The 21,031-nt window shown below is 41.2% G+C and overlaps 1 protein-coding gene across 4 annotated transcripts in view; it reads left to right on the forward strand.

The window, feature by feature from the left end:
* The window catches only part of FTO (FTO alpha-ketoglutarate dependent dioxygenase), a 404,110-nt gene that overhangs the window by 285,426 nt on the left and 97,653 nt on the right, over window positions 1-21,031 (forward strand). The gene's annotated exons all lie outside the window — the stretch shown is intronic.

Below are 21,031 nucleotides of genomic sequence, written 5' to 3' on the forward strand. Positions count from 1 at the left end.
TGACATGTGCGCTAAGCTGATACTTGCTGATGTGCTCTGAGAGGCCAGAGCAGGCAGCAGTCAAGGTCAAGCAAAGCTTCATTTGACCTGGGCGTGAAAGAATGTGCAGGACTGTGGTAAGCAAAGGAGACAGGTGGCATTTCAAGCTTCAGGAATAGAATGAACAGGGAGTTGGAGGAAAGAAAACACAAAATGGCCTGTTACAATAGTTAAGGCAAGAGATGGGGAAACCTTCAACCTGGTCACCAGCAGACGACATAAAGCAGGAAATAAAATGACATTGCAAAGGCAAGGTGATGGGATTTGGCAATTGATTAGCAGTTGGGAGGGAGACCATTGGAGGCAGGTACTGGGGTCTCGAACCCAGTAGGATAGTAGGAATGTTCATCATAAAAGGCAACTCCGATTTGGGAATACTTATTGTAGTTGGGGAGGTAGAATAGGGTAGACGGCAAGAACTTGGACTCTATATTCAGATGGTCCTGGGTGGCAATCTGTGCTCTCCCACTTACTGGTAGAGTTACTTTCAGCAAGTCACTTGTTTAGACTCCAGTCTCCTCATCTACAAGGTGGGAATAATATTAATACAGCTGACACTTGAACAACACAGGTTTACACTGTGCAGGTCCACTTATACGTGGATCTTTCAAAATAAAAGTTGCACCAAGTATGCCTGCCTCTCCTGCCTCCCCTTCCACCTCTTCTGCCTCTGCCACCTCCAAGACAGCAAGACCCACCCCTCCACTCCCTCCTCCTCCTCCTCTTCAGCCTACTCAAAGTGGAGACAATGAGGATGAAGACCTTTAAGATGATCCACTTCCACTTAATGAATAGTAAATACATTTTCTCTTCTTCGTGATTTTCTTAACATTTTCTTTTCTCTAGCTTACTTTATTGTAAGAATACAGTATAGAATGTGTGTGTACATATAAAAAATATATGCTAATTGACTGTTTATGTTATCAGTAAGGCTGCCGGTCAAGAGCAAGCTATTAATAGTTAAATTTGGGAGGAGTCAAAATTTATACATAAATTTTAGCCTGCAGGGGGTCGAGTGCCTCAATCCCTACACTGTTCAAAGGTCACATATAGTGACCTCATAGTGTTATTGGAGCTAAGGTAATACCTGTAGCATGCATAGCACAGTGCCGTATAGCATACATTCAATAAATACCACTTAGTAGCCTCTTGGCTACTACTCACTCATTTGGGTGAGTAGGATTTTATCCCCATTTTATAGATGAGGATACTAAAATTTGAGTAGGTAGAGTAGCTTTTCAGAGTCCTAAAGCCAGTAAAGCCTGGCAGGGGTGAGTAGAGACCCAGGCTCCTGCCTTGTGGTGTAGTTTCTGACTTCAATTGTAGGTCACTTGCTGCCCTCACACCAGACAGCAGCAGGCCAAGTCTTCTGGTGCTGTTACTTTGACCTTCCTCCCATAAAGGCTGGATGTAGCAGAGGCAGGCACTGTCTCTTCTCTTACCTTCTGTGGCCATTTACTGAGCATGTATGATGTGTCTCACATGCTTTTACATGCTTTGCATACATTTCTTTTTCCTTTTCTTTTTATTTTATTTTATTTTATTTTATTTTATTTTATTTTATTTTATTTTATTTTTGAGACAGAGTCTTGCTTTGTTGCCCAGGCTGGAGTGCAGTTGTATGATCTCGGCTCATTGCAACATCCACCTCCAGGGTTCAAGCAATTCTCCTGCCTCCGCCTCCAAAGTAGCTGACATTTCAGGTGCCCACTACCACACCTGGCTAATTTATGTATTTTTAGTAGAGACAGGGTTTCACCATGTTGGCCAGGCTGGTCCCGAACTCCGGACCTCATGTGATCCACCCGCCTTGGCCTCCCGAAGTGCTGGGATTACAGTGCTTTGCATACATTTCTAATGACTGAGTATAGGTTTTCATTTTCTCCCTTTGCTTTCTTCCTATAAATCAGACAGTCATTTTTTTCTAGAGTCCTTTTCGGCACCCCAGAGGGAGTTGTATCCTTTTGTGTGTGCCCTGTGGAATTTTCATGGCAACATAAGTTGTATTTCTTCATGACTCACTGCCGTAGGAAGACCACCCAAAACATACCCTCTTCTGTAACCCAGATCTCAGCGTGTGTCCTTATTTTCCTTGTTTTCAGCATGTCCAAGTGAAACCATTAAGTAGGTAATATACTGTTAGACACAGATCATGGTGTTTGGGAAAACAACACCCAAGCCTCGTGATTAATAAGCACTGTTAATTGTTAAGCTGCTCTTGCTGGTGTCTGACCTCACGGGGTTTGTGCTGTGACAGCTCTTTCATGTTGATGAGGTAAATGAGTCTCTGCCATGATGGCCGGGAGAAGCCAGGACAGAGTATCAGATCGTGTTTCACCAGGAAAACAAGGTTGATTTACTGTGTTACACGAGGGTGAAGTGGACCCAGCACCACTGCACCCCGTGCTTTGATTCCCTTGTATGCTAAGTATGCAAGCACAAAACAGCTTTAACACAATTTTTTACCTAGAAAGGAGCCTGGGGCTGCATCCAAGTACATTTAACATATGAAAATTGAGCTGCTTTGAACTTGTATGTTTTTGATAACTGCTTGGTATGCTTCCTGGAGGATCACCTGTAGGCTTTTCTTTCCAAATCCTAATCCCTTTGATTGAGTGCCAGGACAGATAGCTCTCATTGAATAACTCCAGTCTCATAATTCTTCCTTCATTCAGAGTTGAAAGGGAACAGCTCCAGATTCAATAGGCACATCCTCAGATTTAGCTAAAGTCATTGAAACACTTTAAAACTGAAATTGTTTTGTTCTCAAGTAGGGTTCAGTTGGGCTACTGAATGTTTACACAAGCCAGTTGCTGCCAGGAACTGTAGGATGGGGAAGAAAACCACACTTCTCCCCGCCTCCACCCAGCCCCCTTGCCTTGCTTCTTTCTGCTTCTGTAACCAAGAAGGATTACAAGGACGACTTTGAGCGTTAGAAGTTTCAAAGCAACCTGGCAGGATTGTTTGTAAACGTGGGCATAAGAACATGCTTGACTCTTCTTGTTTTCTGTCCTCCATGAGACCAGGCTGAACACTCCTCCCCTCTCCTCCCAACCCCCTTTTGGAGGAAGGAAAACAACCATGTTCTTTTTATCTTTACAAATGTGCCTGGTGGGGACTAATCTAAACCAGTTCAAGATGCTTTTGCTTAAGCCTGTTTAGAGGAATGGAAGGTGCTGCAGAATTGGAAATAGAGTGGTATATGGGCCTCTTTGCCACCCCGCTCCTGAGCTCGCTGCCTCTTTTTTGTTTTTGTGGGTTTCTTGGCACCTACCTAGATTTCTGCTGAGATCTCTGTTTCAGGTCTTTTCAGAGATCATGTTTCCTAAAAGATGGTTCCTTTCTGCTGGACATCCTGTCTCTGTCCTATTTGGCCAGATAGTACTTCAGTTGGGAAAAGCCATCTTTCTCTTCGTGCCTGGTGCCCTATTTCAGAAGGAAGCCTGAAAAGTCATTTCCATATTCTGTGTGTGATTGCGTCCTGCCTAGCTTATCACAGTGATTGTTCCCTCTCGGATGAACAATTCCTACCCTCCTCTTTGCCCAGCAGATGAAGGCAAGGATTGTAACCGATTATTAGAGTATTGAGGACCTGCGTTCCCCACTCATGTTGAACTTGAGGCAAGACTGGGAGGTTTATTCCCTTCTGGCTACTCTCCCACTTGTAAAATGAGGCGACATCTCTAATCATTGACACCAAACAAGAACATAGCCTAATAAGAAAATGAATGGTGTTATATGTTCATGAAGAAGGTTCAAGACTGGAATCTACTCCATAAGGAAGGACACAAAAAGATTCAACAGTGATTTAGACAAATCTCATCCGAACACATTTTACAGATGCCTGTTGAACTAAAAGTTCTGTCTAGGACTGTAGTAAGACTTGACCCTGCTTAGCCTGGGAATTTTGACCCATTGATGGTAGAAGTTTATTAACAGCCCTATTCATTTAGATCCTTCCCTGTTTCTACTTTTCTCTTTCTCTCCCCGGAATGTTTTTATGACGTTGTAATCATTTATAATTTTAAAATGTCTTCAATCGTGCTTAAAAACAGCACTTGATTTTAATGGGTACTGCTTAACCATAGAAAGATTGTGTCTGTATTACTGTCGGTTCTTAAACAATACTTTGGAACGAAAGTAGAAAGTTTATGACACATTTTATTATATTCCTAAATGTGAAAGAGGATTCTAATTTAAAAATAAGTGGCCATACTTTTTAATTCTTATTTAGCCTCTGTAGCTGTTTTAATATCCCTTTTATGGTTGACTGGTCGATGTTTTAAAACAAGTTCTTCAGGGACTCTATGCCCATTAGTCTTTGGCAATAAAATCTGAACTTTACTAAAATAAAACATGAAGCCATGGAGTAATTAAGAGGGGAACTTTCAGAGATGACCGTGAATATGAAATACAGTGATTTGTATTATTAATGGATTTGGGGAAAACCAGCCCACCTCTTTTAAGCTCAACTATGTGTATTTGGGGGATTTTATATTTTTAATTTATTTCTTTGTTTCTCTCAAGGCAGTAGGGGTTCCATCGCAAGCTCTTAAGATCTACCAATCCTCCTTTTGTAGCCTGCTGCTTCTGAATATGAGCCTTTCTTTTTTCATTTTATTTGGAAAATGGGGTGATGTCACTTAGGAAAGCATTTTTCCCAAAAGTGGTTTCAGGAACCAGAATCTGGTGAAGTGTTATTTAAAAGCGATAACATAGTAAAGCTCTGCTTTGTGCTTTAAATAATTGTAGGATTTATGGGATATATCCCTAACCTGTTCAGTTTTATGGAAGGACAAAATACAGGGATTCATTTTATCATGGTTTCTTAAAAACTTTGAAACCCAGTTGACAGTCATTTCTCTAGCATTATAATAAGCTCTTTGTGTTTATAAACCTAGTTCATAGTAATTTTTGGAGTGCTGCAATTTGGTAGTTATTTAATTTGCAAATGGGATTGGCCTCTCTAACCTCTAAAGGAACTAGTTCCTTTTAATGCTTTAAAACTTTCATTGACTCTCAATTGCCAACTGCAGGAAAAAGTTCAGGTTTTAAAAGTCCTTACATGTGTTTCCGCCTCCTCTCCCTGTTTCCTCTATGAACAGCCCCCTCCCACTCCCTTTCTTTCAATGGTATGTCTGCTGCAGAACATTCTGCATCTCTTAAACTTTATATGCACTGTAGTTTTCAGTCTCCAGTCCTCTGCTCATGTTGTGTTCTCTCCGTGGATTCTTTCTTTTTATTATTTAATTTTTTTAAGGGATAGGGTCTCACTCTGTTGCCCCAGGCTGGAGTACAGTGGCACCATCATAGCTCGCTCGTAGCTCACTGTGGCCTCCAACTCCTGAGCTCTAGTGATCCTCCCACCTCAGCCTCCTAAGTAGCTGGGATACAGGAACGCACCACCATGACAGGCCAATTTTTAAATTATTTTTTGTAGAGACAGGGTTTCACTGTATTGCCCAGGCTGGTCTCAAATTCCTAGCCTCAGGCAATCCTTCTGCCTCAGCCTCCCAAAGCGCTGGGATGACAGGTGTGAGCCACCAGGCCTGGCCTCAGGGATTTCTTCTTTACCATGTCATAGTCTCCAAAATTGTGCCCTTCCTTTCTGTCAACTCAAGTGTTTCCTCCTTTTTTTTTTTCTGAGACAAGGTCTCACTCTGTTTTCTGGACTGCAGTACAGTGGTGCAATCTCTGCTCACAGCAATTTCCGTCTCCCAGGTTCAAACAATTCTCGTGCCTCAGCCTCCCGAGTAGCTGGGGTTACAGGTGCACACTACCACTCCCAGCTAATTTTTGTATTTTTTGGTAGAGACGGGTTTCACCATGTTGGCCAGGCTGGTCTCAAACTCCTGACCTCAAGAGATCCGCCCGTCTCGGCCTCCTCTTAAGAGGTATTTTTTACTCTGTATCCAGAGCTTCCTCATATACCCATGCAGCATGTGGAAAACAGCCTGTACTGCTGTATGCAGTGGCCCTGTTGGAATCCTTCTGCTTCCCAGCGAATTGCCCACACCCCAGACCATGGCACTGTCTCCAGATCTTCAGCATTGCAGTTATCATGTTAAACTTAGCTATTTGTGTATATGATTGTCTCGTTCACCAAACAGTGAGCCCGTTGAGGGCAGAAGTTGTCTTAAATGGCTTTGTGTCCCCGACTGCCACCAGGGAGATGCATAGTAACTAGCCAATGAATGAATGTTTTCTTCCCTTAAAAAATACCAACAGATGCCTAACATAAGCAGTTAAGTGAGGGAAAGCTTTTTTGCCATTTTAAAAGTCATTCGTCAGCCCACACGATACCACTGGGGAAGCCTCATGTGAGAGCTAATGAACATTAAACCCAGACACCATCGGGAGCTCACCAGAAACCCATGGCTAGCTAGTGAGAGACCCGGGGCTAGAAACTTGATATTTTGGTTTCACAGCCAGGTACCCTGGCAGCCACACCAGTGTTATGCTGGCAGGCATGCTTTGTCTGCTATCTGTGGCGTGAACTTTACTAAAATAAAACATGATGCCATGGAGCAAATTAAGAGGAAAACTTTCAGAGATGACCATGTATATGAAACACAGTTCCTACTTCGCCTCCTTCACCCCTGATGAGAGAATTCAAATTTTATTTAACTGGTGCATAGAGGTCTCTTGATTTGGGAGAAGATGGGTCCCTCTGCCAGCCTGAGATGGTAAATCACGCTTGGGTTAAGCCAGTCATCGAATTCCTGTTCCCCTTTGCTGGATGCTCATTTTCCCGGGTTCCCTTGCAAGTCAGGGGCTGTGTGACAAGTTCTGACCTGTGAGACACAAGGCCAAGTCCACTAGGAGAATTCTGGGAAGGATTTTCTTCTTGGTAAAAAGACAGAGCCTCATGTTTGCCAAAAGAGCCTGATTCTCTGCCCTTTCAGAGGCTTCCTGCCTTTGCACGCAGTGACAAGACATGATGCTGGGGCTTTAGCAGCCACCACGAGGTGACAGGTAGGAGGACAAAAGTGATTACATTGATGTTGGTGAAGCAGGATAGAAAGAGCCTGGGTCCACAATGACCAACCTTGAAACCTCCCATTTCCAGACTTCTGGTTCAATAAGAAGCACCCCGATGGTTTCATCTTTTGACGGTTGGTTTTTTGCTGCTTGAAACAGGACACATCCTAACTGATTCAGTTACTTTTAGAAGGAAAAATAAAAGCATCCTAAGAGGAAAGGTGGTGACTGGATAAACTATATGGAAGTCCTGACAACATCATACTTAAGAAATTTGGTGGCTGGCCTCTATTCTTCTATTAGGTGTAAGGAAGACCCACTGAGTGACACTGGAGCATTCATCATTCAAGAAACATTACATTTTAATCTTGGATATTCCTAGCACTATGCAGGATTCTGAGGATGCAGAAATAAAAGGCAGTTTCTATCCTTAAGGAACTTGGAGCCTAGTAAGGGAGACTAGTGAGTAAACAATTACCTGAGAGTATGAGGATCACTCTCTTTTGATAGGGGTATTGTATTAGCTCTTATGCTGCTGATATGCCTGAGACTGGGTAATTTATAAAGGAAAGAGGTTTAATTGACTCACAGTTCCACAGGGCTGAGGAGGCCTCAGGAAACTGACAGTCATGGCAGAAGGAGAAGCAAACACATCCTTCTTCACATGGTGGCAGCAAGGAGAAGTGTCGAGCAAAAGGGGGAAAAGCCCCTTATAAAACCATTGGATCTCAGGCCGGGCACGGGGACTCACATCTGTAATCCCAGCACTTTGGGAGGCCGAGGCAGGCAGATCACCTGAGGTCAGGAGTTCAAGACCAGCCTGGCCAACATGGTGAAACCCCGTCTGTACTAAAAATACAAAAAAAAATTTAGCCTGGCGTGGTGGCGGGTGCCTGTAATCTCAGCTGTTCAGAAGGCTGAGGCAAGAGAATCACTTGAACCCAGGAGACAGAGGTTGCAGTGAGCCGAGATTGTGCCATTGCACTCCAGGCAATGGAGTGGAGCAAGACTCTATCTAAAGAAAAAAAAGAAAGAAAGAAGGAAAGAAAGAGAGAGAGAGAGAAAAGAGAGAGGGAGAGAAAGAAGGAAGGAAGGAGAAAGAAAGAAGGAAGGAAGGAGAGAGAGAGAAAGAAAGAGAGAAAGAAAGAAAGAAAGAGAAACCATCAGATCTCATGAGAACTCAATCACTATCAGCATGGGGGTACCGCCCCCATGATTCAATTATCTACCACTGAGTCCCTCCCACAACACATGGAGATTTGGGGAACTACAATTCAAGATGAGATTTGGGTGGGGACACAGCCAAACCATATCAGGTATGTTCAGGGTACTATCGGAGATCAGATCAGGACCACAAAACCTGGATAGGCTGGGGAACAGGAGAAATCAGGAAATGTTTCCTGGCAGAAATAATGGCTGAGTCAAATCTTGAAGAAGGGATAGGATTTTGCCAGACCAAGAAAGACAAGGAAAGAAGGGGTGGGGCGGGGTGGGAGGGGGGGGTGGTGCAGTATACAAAACAGAGGGGACGTGTTATAAGGCAGAGAGGTATGAGAGAAATAGAACATTCAGAAACTGTCCTTCTTAATATTTTTGCCATATTTGATTTGGATCTTTTTTTTTTTTAGGAAAAAGCTGCTGGTGGCTACAAATGTGTCTGTTATGTTATTCTTTATACTTGTTATTTTAAAAATATTTTATAAAAATTTGTGAGTGAATAAATGAGAGGGGAGAAAGGAAGGCAATGAACTCATCATTCTGATTTTAAGCATAATAAAAGCAGGAGGTGACTTCCACAGTCAAATACATTTGGGAAATAATAGAAAATTAAATAGTGTTCATTATTGTGAGAATTCCCAGAACCCTTAATATTCCCATGTTGATTGTTACTGTCCAAGATGGGGCCACTGTCTAGCGCACTTCCTAGGATAGATTTGTCCATAGGCCCCTCTTTTATGTAACCATCTGCCGAACTGAGGCCTTGGAAAGGCTTGATGCAGACCGCTCCTTCAGAAAACTTGACCGAGAAGGGAAGTACGCTTCTAGGGTAGTATCAGAGCAGAACATGGGGAAAGGGAGACATTTCACAAGAAGGGAGAGTCAAGATCATGTGTATTTATTTGCCAAGGGCAAAAAGCAGTAGTGAGGAAAAGCAAACAAAAACCAGTTGAAGACACAGCAACAGAGGAGAATGATTGACAAAGTAAGCAAGGTGCTTGAGGTTACAAAAGGGATCAGCTATTAAAGGACTTCTGCTAGTGTCTACTTGTCATCTTAAAGATGGCACAATTTTTACAGTACCATATATCTGTGTTGCAGGAGAAGGTAGGCCTCTCGATCAGAGACTTAGCCTATAAACCAGCATCTACATAGTGAATCTAGGTATCCCTCAGTGTTCTTCTATTTAAAAGGAACAGAAAACCCAACTTAAATTGACTTACGTAAAAAGAGTTTGTTGGTTGGTGTAATTGAAAAGTACATGGTTAACTAGCTTCAGGCATAGCTTGATCCAGGTATTAACTATGTCACCAAGATCCATCTCACTGCTCACAAGCTCTCTCAGTTGGCTCCATTCTTATGTTCCTCATGGCTCCTGGAAACTTTAGCCTCTTTCCTTCTGGTTGCAGGATGGTTGTAGCTCCATAGACATCACATCTGCCCTCACACTGCAACTCCTATGAAGAGGAAACACCTTGTTTCTCAGAAGCCCCACCCTCTTACTATTAGTCTGATTGAATTATATGTCCATCCTTGAACCAATTCTTATGACCAGGAATAAGGCATAGTCCCCACGTATGTAACTTCTTTCTCCTGAGTTGTACAAATTATCAAAGGAAAACCAAGAGGATTATATCTCAAGAGTGGATTATGTTAAGAAAGTAACCCTTTCCCTCCAAAAAAGGAAACTTCCATAACAGAACCCTTAGATTTTTACCCAGTGTGATTTTAAACTCTAAATGCTGGAATGTTTAGGGTCCCAGGTCTGACAGCATGAATTAGATCCCTCCATGTGGAGCACCCAAGTAAGTGAAGGGTGTTGACAGCCATCAAGGGGAATGCTGATGCTTACTGAAGAAGTCATGCAATAAATCCTCTTTAGAAATAAACAAAAAGCAGCTTTTGAGAACCCGGCTTTTACCCAAGACCAAAACCTGTCAGCCACAGGCAGAAGTCATTAGGCAGGATTTATATGTGCCGGTATCCAACACTGAGTCAAAAGGAGATCCGTAGAGGGGATTTCTCTCTTCCGGAAACCCAGCAGAGGAATGGGGAAGACTTTCCGGGTAAAGTTTCAGAGAACCTAATGCATAAATCCCCTTAACAAACACTGGGATTTGGGTTTGTAACTCATCTCTCCCAGCTTAGGTCCTGTGGAGACAAGCTGTCATAGGGCTGACACAACCAAATCAAGAAAGGAAAGAGTAGAATTTATAGTGAAAATCAGGAAGCTACTTAAAATGGTGGGTTTCTCAGAATGTGGTACTGCACATTTTTTGCTTGGTAGTCCCTGAACAGTTATTAAAGACCCCATGGAAGCAAATGGATGCTGGCCAGTAGGCATTGTCCCCTTTTATATTTATAACTTCACTGACCTTCATTTTACCTCTAATAGAGATTGTACCATTAATTGGCTGGATTCTCCCAAGCTCTGTGGCAAGTAAGAATGGAAAAGTGGATTTTCTCCATACTCCATTGCAGAGGATATCATTAATTTGCTAGGTTTCATTCCCACAGGGAAATGTTAAAAACCAGTACAGTTGGTTCTTCGCCACTCTGGATTGACAGACATTCTTTGTGTAGGTGCCTCTGGCTTTGAGAAACGAGGCCAGAGTCTATATGCAGACAGTGAGCAGTGATCTTCCGTTTCCTACTTGTTGCAGTAGACATAAAATCAGGGCAAATGGTGAGTTCCAGAGGAAAGGATCCAGCATGCAGCCTGCTGAATAAGAGAACAGGAATGATCTCGAATGATGATAAATGTTTATACTCTATTAGAGCTTTGGCCATGGGTTTGGCCACCATTCAATTGCCTCTACAGCTGATTTTTTATATGGCTTTTCTTTTCTTTCTCCTGTTTGGTTGCAAACTTATTTTGACTGAGGATTTACTTGTCACCTCATGTTGACATTTCAAGTTATTGCATTGAGAAAAACATAGGAGAAAGCAAACAAGCAAGTATATTCCAACGGTCAACAGGCACAGAAGTCATACTCACATTTCAAAGAAAAACGGGAGAGTTGAAATAGAGAATGGAGAACAGATGTATTTATGAGGGGGGAAATCTTCTTGGCATTTGAGCTCAAGTCAGATTCTGGATTCTGGATAGTTTTCTCAGCTAATGGTGATTCCTAGGACTGCTAAGCGGGGGACATTCTGGTCTAACCGAAGTTGCCATGTAATTCTGTGGAATCATACTAACATTTTGATTTCTCTGATTATAAGTGACTGCAGCAACAAAGAGAGTAACTCTGTTGTAAGAACTGTTTCCACAGTGTCTCTAGGGACAGTTTTGCTTTAGTCTGTAAATTCTCCAAAGGCAAGCTGAGACTATGTAAATTAAAGAAATAGAGCCAGTGACAACCAACCCTGTGGTTTTATTTGATTTTCCAAAACACATGTCCATCGGTATGTCTCAGACAACACGATATGATTAAAGCACGGTAATAATCACCCATATATTGCATTTTAATTGGTATAATGTATGATGAATAGTGAAGTTGGAACCATTGGGCATACTTTCACATTTAAGGTATTTCTTTGATTTATCAGAATTTCTAAGAACATAAAATAGAAGTCAGAAAGTCTGTTTTCTGAGCTGGGACCTGCCATTCATCAGCTGTGTGATCTTGGGTATGTTACTTTATTTCTCTGGGCCCCATTTTCCCCAGCTATAAAATGAGGGGTTTAAACTAGATGAACTCTAAAGAGCTTTTCACTTCAGAGTTTGGCTATTCCAAGACCTTTTCTAGTCTTGTGAATTTAATTACGGAATTCTGGGATCTTAAATCTCTTTATCAGTTGAGTCTCCTCCTTTGTGGTCTTACAGCAAAGATGACTGTTGGCCAAACTTTGGATTTCTGAGACTGATTTCAGTGAATTGCATTACACATATTTTTAACTAGCTTATATTAAATGAGAGAAAGTGCAAGGGAGGAATTGCAACCACAATTTAAATAGTTTTTTCCGTGCCATTCTATTCCGTGAGCACCTGCCTTGGAGTAGGTGTGAAACGGGAGTCAGGAAGTCTGTGCATGCCTCTCAGAGGGTGGTATCTTCCTCTTCTGAGTATGATTCCGTACCATGAATATGTTGGTTGTGGATTTTTCTTTTCTGTACAACATGAGGCCCCTAAACATAAGGAAACTACTTCCTTTGGTGCTTAACCTAAGAAGCATCTATTCTAATGATGGAGGAAAACCTAGCTGTATTACACATACTGAAAGTGATATAGTGGGTTACAAAGTGACAGGTAAATATTTGTGTTCCATTTAAGTGGTTTGTGAGTATAATTTTGATTTTTCCTAACTGTTGCTTTCTCTAATGATTTTAGAACCGGATAGCCCCTCCCCTTTCCCCTACTCTCCAAGCATAGGATAGAGCTCATCCATAAAATTCATTGGATTTTGTGTTTTTGCTCTTCTAGTTGGTCTCTGAAATGGTCAGAATGGAGTTGGAAATGGGACAGCCTATTAGTCCAATCTACTTCTAAGGCTCTTAAACAGCCTCACAAGACTCCATGCATCCCAGCATCCCTTGGGACCTGGGTGATTAGTTTGTGATCAACAGGTTGTACTCTCAGAAAACGTGCAAGCTTGCTAAATTCATAATACGGTCTTTTCCCTAAAGACGTACCATGCTAAGTAAAAATCATCAAGCATTTTCTAAGCTGATTTCTTAATTATTTTTAAAAGTTGTAATGGCCCCAGAAGGGGCTTCCTTTGGGCCAGATGATTGGTCACATTTTGTTTCAAACACCCGAGGAAAGGTACAGCAGCTTTCTACTTGAATGCATGCTTTTACCACCTAAAGGCAATTGGTTGGGAGAAGATTTGGGAGAAGACATTGACAGTGTCCAGCAGTCCTTTTATCTGTTATAAAGCTAAATGCATGTTTATCAAGTTTTCAGCAAAGATATATGTTCCACTTTAGCCTCCTTATTCTTATTTTCCACTTAGAGGTAGAGACTGGGTCTCACCATGTTGCCCAGGCTGGTCTTCAACTCCTGGGCTCAGGCTCAAGTGATCCTCCGACCTCGGCCTCCTGAAGTGCTGGGATTACAGGCATGAGCCACTGTGTCTGGCCACAATACACACTTGATTGTCATTTATAAACTCAAATGACTCAGCTATCAAGATGCCAAATTGGATTTTAGAGAGCCTCCTCCTAGGCACCGGATACTTTCATGCTTGGCTTATTGTACGAAGTAACTCCACTTTCTGTTCATCTCAAAAGTGTTGGGAAGTGTTTGCAGGTTACCTTCCTAGCACCTGCCCGACCTTCTAGAGAAGTGGAGAAACCTGTGAGGAAAGCAGCACAGGCGTTGCCACTTAGGGACAGTTTCATGGAAAGAGATCTCTATTTCTTGATGTCACATTACCCTTTAGAATTCCAGAATCACTTCAGATCTTCAAAGCTTTTAATAAGCAGCGATGGCCTTTTACAATTATTTTTTAAAGCAGCAATACTTAAAATTTTATTAAGTGCTGTCGTAGAAACTTGTGTCTACAAAAGACAGATAAAAACAAGTGTTGATGAGGATAGAGAAGAATTGGAGCCCTCATACATTACTAGTGAGGATGTAAAATGGTGCAGCCACTCTGGAAAATAGTGTAGAAGACCCTTTTTAAAAGTTAAATATAGAATTACCCTAAAAAGCACAGGCTTTTGTTGACTTTTCCTGGGGGCCAGGTGGGCTCACCTTGGTGCATCCTCCCCTGGGGGGCTCTGGTGTGGGAAGCCAGCTTTCCTACCATTCTGCATGCAGCCTTGTACTGGGTCCTTGGGGAAAGAGAAAGACTATGAAATAGATGTTTCCCTTTTCCCAGAAATACCAACCCAAGATCCCCAGCAGTGACCCCTTATGGAATTCTAGGAAGAACTAAAGAGATAACAGTATCCTTTCCTGCCTTTTATCAACTCTGGATGGCAGGAGGGACTCTGGGCCTTGGGACTGGCTGCCCTCAGGAGTTCATGGCCTAGTACTGATGCCAAGGGGCAGAAATTTGTGAGAGAGAAGGCCTCCTCCAGGAGCTGTTGGTATGAGCCCCTAATGGGATCATGATATTCTACATATGCAACTATGGGAAGAAGAAAGGATCTAGCCAACATCTGTTATTATATTTTAAAAAGTAATTTAATTTGTTTACATTACCTGTCATTATTGTCACCCACTTATATTTGATTATTCTTTAAACACATATAGAAAGATGAGGTTTATGTTGATTTTTCTGGTATTACATTTCCCTAGGCTACATCTCCATATAGAGCTTTCCTTTTTTAAAATCTGTTCTTTATTTTTTATAGAGACAGGGTCTTGCTATGTTGCCCAAGCCAGTCTCAAACTTCTGGCCTCAAGTGATCCTCCAGCCTCTGCCTCCAAAAGCTCTGGGATTACAGGCAAGAGCCACTGTGCCCAACCTCCCCATATAGAATTTTCTATAGCAATCTTGTCCTAGGAGATATCATAGAAATAGTTTAGGTTTTAAAAAGAAGGGCTGTATGTCATCTCAACTCTTATTTAACCTATGGTTGACAGCCTTGCTATTAAAAAAAGATCTTAAGTTGTTTTACATTTTATAGTCTTTTTAAAAAAAGATGATGAGACATCTCTTTAGTGGTTGCCATGTTTAATATTGTTACTTTCTAAGAACAAATATAATTTTTGTGAGAACATTATATTACTCTGAAACAGAGAACAGTACTCTCTGTCCTTTTAGTCCCTCAATTTTTGATAAGGTAAAATAAGATTATCTTATATGACTAATGTATACTAGCTTATATTTGTATGACACTCCATGTTTTTCAATGGCTTTCTTCCAGAGGTTTTGTTGAAACACAAAAGGATTTGTACCCAAACTGACTTTACTTTCAATTCTGGATAATAGATAATTATTATTGCATTACAACTTTTAAAAATAATTAAGAAATCAGCTTAGAAAATGCTTGATGATTTTTACTTAGCATGGTACGTCTTTAGGGAAAAGACCGTATTATGAATTTAGCAAGCAAGTTGAGCATGGTGACATCCGCCTGTAGCTTGATGAACTAGAAATTCATTGGAGTGGCCGGGCACAGTGGCTCACACCTGTAATCCCAGCACTTTGGGAGGCTGAGGCGAGTGGATCATGAGGTGAGGAGATCAAGACCATCCTGGCTAGTACAGTGAAACCCCATCTCTACTAAAAATACAAAAAATTAGCCGGGCATGGTGGCAGGCGCCTGTAGTCGCAGCTACTCGGGAGGCTGAGGCAGGAGAATGGTGTGAACCTGGGAGGCAGAGCTCGCAGTGAGCCGAGATCATGCCACGGCACTCCAGCCTGGGCCACAGAGCGAGGCTCCGTCTCAAAAAAAAAAAAAAAGAAACAAATTCATTGGAGTACCTTAGCATTATGGGATATCTCTAGGCAGCGCCAGGTTTCTTGTCTTCATAGCTAAGATAGATGTTAAAGGAAGGGGAAACTTTTTCTATCCCATTTTTCTAGTGGCCTTTATAGGACTTGGCTTAATATTTCTATTTTATTTTATATTATTAAATTAATATATTTTTATTTTATAAAATAAAAATATTAAGCCAAGTCCTATGAAGGCCAGCAGATTTTATTTTATATATATAAATTTTTTAAAATATGAAATAAATATATAATACATATATAAATATATTTTTAAAATATGTAATATACATATATGTATGTGTACACACAGTGTGTGTACAATTGTTATATTATTACTTATCCTAGTATATTAATGGCTATATAACATAGCTGTGTCCCAAATACATGTAATACATATTACTTTTCATCTCATTTAAACCTCACGAGAGTTCTTTGGTGAAGATATGATTACCATTTTACAGATGAGAAAACCTGAGAAGAATAGAAGTTAAGTAGCATGCCAAGCTTACCCAACTAGCTCTCATTCATTCATTCATGATTCATGAAGTATTTATCAAACAACTACTATATACTGTCATTAAAGATACAAAAAGGATCAAACATAATCCTTGCCTTCAAAGAAGCCACAGTCTAAGGTTAACAAGTGGACTGGAGCGGAATTTGGTTTTATCATTTCAAAGGCAAAGGAACCCAGATTGGAGAGTTTTCTGGCAACTGCCTTAGGACTTTTTGGCCAAGATTAATGTAATATATAAAGGTAAGCATCAATGTGTTGGTGGGAAGAAGTATCCTAGAAATTTTTTTTGTTTTTTACTGTATCTAGGACTCTTATGAACTACTAATTCATTATTAAGTTATTTGATGACACAGATTATTGTTCAAGAATTTCCTCCCAGAGCAATTGATAAATATCAAATAATTTTTATGATGAGCAGTTCCAGAAAGGGTTAAAGTTAGCTTCTCTGGGACATATGACGGGAAAGTAGCTGAACATGATTTCAAAGGGATTTTTTAGGAGAAAATTCCAATTACAGAGAAGTAATTTCCCTTTCTAGCTTACTAAGCCCTATTTCAGACTAATGCAGTTTCAAGATCATCTCCCTTTCTCCCCTTATTTCAACAGATATTTTGAATATGAAAATCTTATGTCAAAACTTAGCTGAAGCCTTCATCAGGCTTTTGAAAGGCTAAGTAAGAATTCTGTTTCTAGGAATAAAAAGATTTGGATCAGAAAGATTCTTTGCTGGCTAGAGTTCCTTTTCGGATGGTAGTTCAAGCAGTCTTTAATCATATTTTTGTTGATTATTTATTAGTTTCCCTGGGAAATCAAAGACTCAGTAACGTAAAATGTGTTTTCCTTAAGATATTTTATGAATCAGAACCCACAGTAAAGAAATAATGGGAAATACATTTCCTTTGCTGATATGGACTAATTGAGAATTAAAATCCCTTTCTCTAGTCATTATCCCACATGGAAATGCTGAATGACCCAACTGGCCCAATTGCACCAACCACAGTTTCTGCCTAGACAAAACTCTTATGCCACTAGTAGATAAAGAGAGAGCTTTCTCAGTAAATCAAAACTGCAGAGAACTAGAACTAATTTAAGTGAAAGGATAGGCTCCAAGCCAGCTGTTTGGGTAAACCCACACTGAACCAAGTGAGCGATTGATGAAACTTAATATGTGTGTATTCCAGTCATCAGCCCGGAGTATGTGTAATGCAAGTCCGTGGTGTTTGTCACTGTGAGAAATGCAAAGGCAGACCTTCATTCTCAACTGTGTGGGGCTGCCAGCCTGTGGCAGCTTTGGTCAACATCGGGCTTACTTTTGGGTGAGCCAGACTTTGACTGGTTTCCTGATGGAGGTTAGGGGAATTGTGAAATGTGTCTCCTTACACAGATCGTCCTGATCAAATGAAATAAAAAGGTATTTTAAAAATAATTTGCTTAGTGAAATACAAAGGAAATAGGATGCATTTCATACTATTAAGGCCGATATGGTTTTGGGGGATACGAGGTGTACATACGTGAAAAATTTGAAAACAATTCAGGGTGATAAAGAATGGTCGTATAACCTAATGTAAATGACAAGTTAATGGGTGCAGCACACCAGCATGGCACATGTATACATATGTAACAAACCTGCACGTTGTGCACATGTACCCTAAAACTTAAAGTATAATTTAAAAAATAAAAGAAAAAACAAAAAAGAATGGTCATGTAGTAGAGACAGTGGTGAAGAGCAGGACTCTGGAGCCAGGTGTTCTGAGTTCAGAGCCCACTCTGCCACTTACTAGATCTGAGACCTGGAGGAAGTTATTTGCCCTTTCCCAGTTTGGCTCTTTTGTAAAATGGAAATATAAGAGTACCCACCTCCTAAGGTGGGCTTATGAATTAATAGATATAAAGGTATGTAAAATTATTGCTATCATTTGTTACTGTTATTAATAGATCAGAAGTCACAAGCTCCAATGCCTGCAGTGCCCATGCATACCAAAACAGGGATCACTGGCAACAGAGACATGGCCCCAGTGGCATGGAGATCAAAGAAAGTGGTAGGGACAGTGGCAGACAGCCATCACCCTACTCCCCATTGATTGTGACCCTAAGGGAATGCTGGTCCTGTGCCGCCAGAGCTTCTGATATTGCCAAAGAAGCTTGCAATCTGACTTGGTCAAAAAAATCTCTCAACTTGTAAAGGTGGTTGCTTTATTTTAAAATACTCTACAAGCCAAATAAAACACTGTCTCCAGGCTATTGGCCACCAGTGAATGACCTCTTTGGACTAACACTTAAACTCAGCTATGGAAATTCATCTGATTACTTTATTGTCACACTGTGAAACAGGGATTCATTGTCATTCCAGAAACAGCCATTGAGTCCCTGCTTGTGTCCACCCCTGTGCTGGTGCAAAGGATATGCCCAAGAATCAGGCAGACAATCCAAAGAAGCCACCTGCTCCTTTACAAGTTGTTGACAATTAAGAAACGCCTAGCACTTAATAGATTCTCCATAAATGTAGGTTCCAACTCCTTCCATTACCTTTGATAAGTCTAGACCTGATCCAGTGAGTATTTGAGGGCCAATCTCAGTTTCTGAGTAGGAATAGTGATATTGTTGAAAACTAATGAACCCACCGACAACATCACAGAAATACTCCTATACTTCTTCAATGTGAGTTTCCTGCTTTTTGTGTGATTTATCATCCCCTTTTATTTGATGTCTCTACTCAGGACTTAGGACTCGGGCTGTGATATTGTGTATGTTACCTCACAATTTTTTTTCTGTTTTTTTTTTTTTTCTTTAAGTGTATAAGCTTCGTTTATACTTCCAAAGGATCTTCAATGGAACTCTACTTCTGTGAGCTAAACCAGTGTCATACTGCAATGAAAACTGCAGGTGATAAACATTGTCTAAATAAAATTTCCAAAAAGTATTTGACCAAGAAATACCTTCCCCCTGCATTCCCCACTTAATGCATCTTAATATGCCAAGTTACTGATATTGTTTGACCTATTTGGGGAAATGCTGGCTTGCCAAATTATTGCCCTTGTTAGGAACTACAGTTTCTTGTAATTTCTTACCCACTCCAGCATCCACACAGGTATCTTCCAAAGCTCAGACTTTATTTTCAAGAAGTCTATCTGAGACCAGTCTGGGTAACAAAGTGAGACCCTGTCTCCACAAATAATAATAATAATAATAATAATAATAATAATAATAATAAATTAGCTGGATGTGGTGGCATGTGCCTGTAGTCCCAGCTACTTGGGAGGCTGAGGTAGGAGGTTTGTTTGGTCTCAGGAGTTCGAGGTTGCAGTGAGCTATGATCATGCCTTTGCACTCCAGCCTGAGCGACAGAAAAAGACCCTGTCCCCCCCCCCCAAAAAAAAAGTCTAGCAACTTGAGTGTGGCAGTGGCCACCTTGATGGTACCTAACAATGGGATTGCAAACTCTTTGAGGAAAGGAACTGTCATCCTGAACTCGGCATAGCACCAAGCACTGGGTTGTTACATGGTGGGTGTTAAGCAAATGCCATGGAATGCAACAGACCCCTTTTTTTGCTGCTGTAAACTGTGGTGTTTGAACCTAGTAGTGAATGGCCCAAGGAAAAAAATACTGCCCAAGGAAATGGGCCAAGGAAATATAGTAATAGATGAATTTGGATAAAGGGTATATGAGTGTTTTGGAGTATTATTCTTACAACTTCTCTGCAGGTTTAAAATGATAATCCAAATTTTAAAAACTTATTTTCAGTTCATCAAACTACTCTTAAAATGTGTAAAACTATACCTGAATTTTAAAGCAACAAAACTCATATTGCAAGTCTTGGCAAACTGAGAGATAGGAGCAGAAAGCAATGGTGGATGCCTGTAAACGGATCAAGAAAAGGGAGTGAGAATTTACTGGAAAGAAGGACAAATGAGCATCGAAATCAGCAGGTTTGGGTTTTTCCAGAGATCAGTGCCTGATACTGGTTCCCAGATGATATCTCCCAAGAGCCCGGTTCCCAGGGTGTGTTCCAGCCTCTGTCCGCCAGGCTTCCCACCAAGTCTTGTGCCAATAGTAGTTGCCAGCACATTCTGCCTCACAAGTTGCTGGCTCCACCACTACTACCCTATCCCACCTACGTCCAAGATACGCATCTGGCTTTTCTGCTTTGAATTCAGCAAGTCATCTCCTTTCCTGTCATGTAACTCCCTCTGTGACTCGGCCTACCCAGCCACACTCCTCAGTGCTTTGTGGCAAAACTCAACCTGACCCCCCTTCAGAGAAAGAGAAATAAGTGTCGGGGTTGAAGGTTCAGCTGTAAAGTGATGTTTCCCATACTCATAAACTTACATAGCAATGAGGAACTGGAGTCTATTTTTGACTGTAGTAGTGACCTTTGTGCATACCCTAAAAGACAGAGGAACATTGAGCTAATGTAGCCATCCCATGAAGCCTCAGTAGCTCTAATAGGTCCTTTTAGTTGTTGCTAGGGTGCAAGTTCTTGCACTTTAATACAATTCTTGGCTGGGCACCATGGCTCACGACTGTAATCCCAGCACTTTGGGAGGCCAAGGCAGGAGGATCACTGGAGGCCAGGAGTTCAAGACCACCCTGGGCAACATAGCAAGACCTCATCTCTGCAAGGTAAAAAAATTAACTGAGTGTGGTGGTTCATGCCTATAATCCCAGCTACTCAGGCGATGGGAGGATCCCTTAAGCCCAGGAGTTGGAGACTGCAATGAGCCAAGATTGCGCCACTACCCTCCAGCCTGGGTGACAGAGCAAGACTCTGCCTCAAAAACCGACCAGCCAAACAAACAAACAAAAAATGCAATTTCTCCCATCCTAACTCTTCATATTAGTAAATCTTCAATAAAATGTATATGGGAAATCAATATGGCACCC

The sequence above is a fragment of the Pan paniscus genome, chromosome 18 (genome assembly GCF_029289425.2).
Source record: "Pan paniscus chromosome 18, NHGRI_mPanPan1-v2.0_pri, whole genome shotgun sequence".
In the NCBI taxonomy this organism is placed as follows: Eukaryota; Metazoa; Chordata; class Mammalia; order Primates; family Hominidae; genus Pan; species Pan paniscus.